A 5,737-nucleotide genomic window follows, 5' to 3' on the forward strand; every position below is an offset into this window, starting at 1 on the left:
TCATGGAGAAAGCAAGAGAGTTCCAGAAAAACATCTATTTCTGCTTCATTGACTATGCCAAGGCCTTTGACTGTGTGGATCACAATAAACTGTGGAACATTCTGAAAGAGATGGGAATACCAGACCACCTGACCTGCCTCTTGAGAAACCTGTATGCAGGTCAGGAAGCAACAGTCAGAACTGGACATGGAACAACAGACTGGCTCCAAATAAGAAAAGGAGTACGTCAAGGTTGTATATTGTCACCCTGCTGATTTAACTTCTATGCAGAGTACATCATGAGGAACGCTGGGCTGGAAGAAGCACAAGCTGGAATCAAGATTGCCGGGAGAAATATCAATAACCTCAGATATGCAGATGACACCACCCTTATGGCAGAAAGTGAAGAGGAACTCAAAAGCCTCTTGATGAAAGTGAAAGAGGAGAGTGAAAAGGTTGGCTTGAAGCTCAACATTCAGAAAACAAAGATCATGGCATCTGGTCCCATCACTTCATGGGAAATAGATGGAAAAACAGTGGAAACAGTGTCAGACTTTATTTTTTTGGGCTCCAAAATCACTGCAGATGCTGATTGCAGCCATGAAATTAAAAGACGCTTACTCCTTGGAAGGAAAGTTATGACCAACCTAGATAGTATATTAAAAAGCAGAGACATTACTTTGCCAACAAAGGTCCGTCTAGTCAAGGCTATGGTTTTTCCCGTGGTCATGTATGGATGTGAGAGTTGGACTGTGAAGAAATGTGGTCTCTGAAGAATTGATGCTTTTGAACTGTGGTGCTGGAGAAGACTCTTAAGAATCCTTTGGACTGCAAGGAGATCCAACCAGTCCATTCTAAAGGAAATCAATCCTGGGTGTTCACTGGAAGGTCTGATGCTAGAGCTGAAACTCCAATACTTTGGTCACCTCATGGGAAGAGTTGACTCACTGGAAAAGACTCTGATGCTGGGAAGGATTGGGGGTGGGAGGAGAAGGGGACGACAGAGAATGAGATGGCTGGATGGCATCACCGACTCGATGGAGACGAGTTTGAGTGAACTCCGGAAATTGGTGATGGACAGGGAGGCCTGGCGTGCTGTGATTCATGTGTTCGCAAAGAGTCCGTCAGGACGGAGCGACTGAACTGAACCAACCGAGTGTGAGGTATTTGTAATTCTCTGTACTAGAAACACAATTTGGTCGTAAATCTAAACCTATTCTGAAGCTAAAAGTTTATTTAAACATGTATGATAAACATCTTATATACAAGTGTAAATGCTTACCCTTATGATTAGAAAGATTTTTTGCTATTAGTATGTTTTATTTTTATAATTATACTAAATATCCTGGCAAGTTGAGCAAAATGAAAATAGATATCAAAGACTTTTATATTATAAAATAAGAAAACTGTCATTATGCATCTATCTTTTAATCGTTCATATAGCAAATCCCCAAACATTCTAGGATAAAATGTTAGAAAAAATGAAATTATTTTAGCAATGCTGCTAGATACAAAATCAATGTACAAAATCAATTGCATCTGTCTACCTCACAAAAAATAGGTAGAATATATATCTCTCTATATATACAAGTAGAAAATATACATATATATATATTAAAAACCTGTTTACAATAGCATCCGAAAAATATAAGCAGAGAAGAATGCTGCTTCACCTTTAGTTATATAAGACAATAGATTTTAAGTATGAACATATTTTAAGGATGAACTGTTTTTGCATAGTGAAAAGAGCTTTACCTTAGCAAGAATATTTAATTAAAGAAAAAATCCAGCAAAATAAATGCAATATGTTATGGAAAATTATATAATTATATACAATTATTTGCAGTTATTAATACATTTTAAATAAATAAAACTTCATACTGTGTGCAAAAAAACCCCTCAACTTCAAATAATGCAAATCATCTCTGAATTAGTAAACAAATTTAATGGAAAATCATATCAACATATTGAAGCTTTTTGGATGTGTATGTGTTTGTATACCCTGCAAGATTAGTTCTAAAATTTACATGGAAATACAGAATCATAAGAATAGTCTAAGCACTCCTAACGAATAACATATCAAAACTTTATAAGCGTAATAATTTACATAGAGTGGTATTAGAACAGAAATGGACAACTGGATCATCAGAACAGACACCATCATACAGAAAATTTTTTTATTGGAAAACCAGGAAGTAAAGACAGAGTTCTTAATAAATGGTGCTGATCCATTTGATTACCCTTATAGAAAATAACTTGGACCTCTATATCACATAATATACCCATACCACAGCATCTGTACAATTCCAGATGGTTATATTAAAAGCAATATAATAACATTTGAAAGATTATATTTTCATTTTGGGTAGGGGAGTGGGAATTTCTTAAACCCGGGGCGAATTCATGTCAATATATGGCAAAACCAACCAATATAATATTGTAAAATAATTTGCCTCCAATAAAAAATAAATTAATAAAAAAAAAGAATTTTTAAAGTGCAAAATCTAAAGATAAAAACACATAAATGCTATCACATAAATATAAATGCTTCAGAAAGTAAGTCAAATGGTAAGCCACGGACTGAAAGATGAACTCCTATAAATTAACTAAAAAATAAAAGCAACCAGTAAAAACACCGAAAGATGGAAAGAACAAAACATGGCCTTCAAAGTAGAAAGCAGCAGACCAACAGGCAGCAACTCGATCAGTAAATGTAAATTAACAGCACAATGAGATGCTTTTTAATACCTACCAGGTTAGAAAAAAAGTTGAAAAATCTGACAATACCAAATTTTGTCAAAGGCATGTAGAACCCTCATGCATTGCTGGTGGATGTTCTAAATTGTTCAGCCACTTGGAAAATAAAAACTTGCCATAATCTGTTAGTGTTAGAAATGTGCACTCTCTATGACCCAACAGTTCTACTACCTGGAGAAACCCTGAAATACATGTACCAGGAAGCATAAAGGACTGTTCACTTTAACCATTTGTAATAGCAAAGTACTGGAAATAAACTGAATATTAGCTTATATGTCACAACTAAATGCTCATACAATGGAATAGTATTCAGCAGTGACATATAACAACACAAACATATTTCAGGTACACAATATATATATTTTTTAAAGTCAGAGAAATTTTATAGTATGCAGTATGCTTAAAGGTATACACAGTTTAAACCATGATATACCAAGAAAAACAATGTATTATGAAAAGTATAAGCATTTTCAAAATAAAATTATGAAGAAAGAATAAGGAAAAATTAAACATAAAATATAAGATAGGGCTTACTTCTAGAGGGAAATGATAATAAGATGCCCCTTCTGTAATTAGTTTAAATAAGATGGTGCCTTCTAACACAGACACACACTCACGCACACCCTAAATTTTATCTGCTTAACGTTACATAAAAGCCATTCTTAAAAAATTATTTTGAGAGCTTCATCAGGCACTACAAAGGGGGCTGGGAGATTGAAATAGAGTAGCAGATTAATTCTTATTCCCCCTGTGTGATTACATTAAGCAAAAGGTCTCATTTCCTTGATTTGCTGCAGGAATTAGATGTGGTTTTTACATATTTCTGAAGATATCTTTAATTTCTTTATCAGAAGAGAAAAGGAAACATTAAGTACTGAGAATGAGTCAAATCCAATGACTGAGCAGTTGGGACCACATTTTAGTCTTACAAAATCTGATTATCTTCTGTTTTACAGGTTCTTCAGCTCTATAAGTGATAGTTTGAGGCTTTTCAAGTTACTAAATCTACTGATGTGATACAGCACTTGAACAAACCTCTTAAAACTATATAAATGGCTTTTGCTGACATTTTCAGTATCAGGAAGAAATATCCTTTTATCTTTGTCCTCATTCTATAAAGTAACATAAACAACTTTCTTCCTGACAGCCAGAATACTTTTCCATGGGAGAGTAGAATTTTATACGCACTGTCCATTTCTTGAAAGAGGACGCTGAATAAAAGCATACATTTACTGAATCCAGTTTTGTACATTCTCAAATTTAACTATTTACTTCATTACTGAATCAAAAGCAGGAAACATTTTGTTAATTTGTGGATGTTGTTAAATTACAAACGATGTTACTGTTAACAAGAGACTTCAAAGGCAGACATTTAAACCAGGCAGAGATTTATTTTCTATGGAATAACTGCTGGGACAGTCAGTCCATGGCAAATGTGATGGATCAGTGGTGCTGAACCTCAGTCTCCTTTCCTGGATCTCTGCCAGGGATAAGTCACTGCACTCATTCACAAAGCCCGGGATGGCTCAGAATCTTAGCCACATTCTAGCCATTAGGAGAGTGGAGAAGAAAGGAGGAGAGGTCACTAATGCTCACATGGTTGAGCAGAATGTTGTTAGGCAGCCACACCTAACTGCAAGGGCAACAAGGATAGGGAAGTCAAGAGTTCTGTTATGGAAAGAGGGCCAGTCCGCCTCCTAGAACACACTCAAATACCCATGAGTAGTACCCTTGATCCTACCAGATACCATACTCATTCCTTCTGAAAGGAACAAAACCCAAATCCCCATTCAGTTCCTGCAGGGATCACAGTCTTCAAGAATCACAATCACTTGTTGCCTTGGCAGTGGAATGGAATGCCCATCTAGCCATGCCAAGTTTTTCCCTTTGAAAAGTTGTTCTTTGTCTATTATTCTACATACCCTGATATGAAATGGACATCGGAGACAAGGCCCTTTTGGGGGATTGCTGGATTGCTAACCTTTCATAGGCAGTTTCCTAGAGGTGAATGTCGGCATCCTGGATATCTAAGACTAAACTTGGAACTGCTTCTAAAATCAATTTCTTCAAACACTGTTTATGTATCTATAATGTTTGCATCTAGCCCAAGAGATCCCTTCCAAATATGCAGTCTTGAAATATCTGGTCTTTGATTAATGAACTCTCCCCTAACTCCTCTCCTTCTCTCTCTCTCTCTCACACACACACACATACACAAACAAAGGTACCTGTCTTAGGGTCATCTGAAACCAGAGGCTTGGACAGGAATTAACATCCCTTTTATGATTTATGCCACAGTGATAGCCCCATTGCCTAGCTGAGGGTTTATAACCTAAACTGCTACATAATGCCTTCAAGACACAATCTGTTGACTGAACAGTATCTTGTTCAGAGACCTTTATTCAAAGGCTCAATTTTGTCTTCCTTGAAGTCTTTAGTGAAGATGAAATTATGGTCTCCAAGGTTTTGAAAGAAAATTTTGTGAAATGATTTTCTATGATATAATGAAAGTCACTGAACAAAAGACATAGTTTAGAACAGGAGTTAGATGGTGTGGATCTTTAGCTTACCTCAGTTTATTCATAATGACCTCAGAGAGGCAGCAGTGAGCTGTAGCTTGAAGCAAGACCTTAGTTCCCTGCCCAGGAATTGAACCTGGGTTCAGTTCAGTTCAGTTCAATTCAGTCGCTCAGTCATGTCCGACTCTCTGCGACCCCATGAATCACAGGACGCCAGGCCTCCCTGTCCATCACCAACTCCCGGAGTACACTCAAACTCATGTCCACAGAGTTGATTATGCCATCCAGCCATCTCATTCTCTGTCATCCCCTTCTCCTCCCGCCCCCAACCTTTCCCAGCATCAGAGTCTTTTCCAGTGAGTCAACTCTTCGCATGAGGTGGCCAAAGTATTGCAGTTTCAGCTTCAGCATCAGTCCCTCCAATGAACATCCAGGATTGATCTCCCTTAGAATGGACTGGTTGGATCTCCTTGCGGTACAAG

The sequence above is a fragment of the Moschus berezovskii genome, chromosome 2 (assembly GCF_049115385.1).
Source record: "Moschus berezovskii isolate FMDL1 chromosome 2, NW_MosBer_1.0, whole genome shotgun sequence".
In the NCBI taxonomy this organism is placed as follows: domain Eukaryota; kingdom Metazoa; phylum Chordata; class Mammalia; order Artiodactyla; family Moschidae; genus Moschus; species Moschus berezovskii.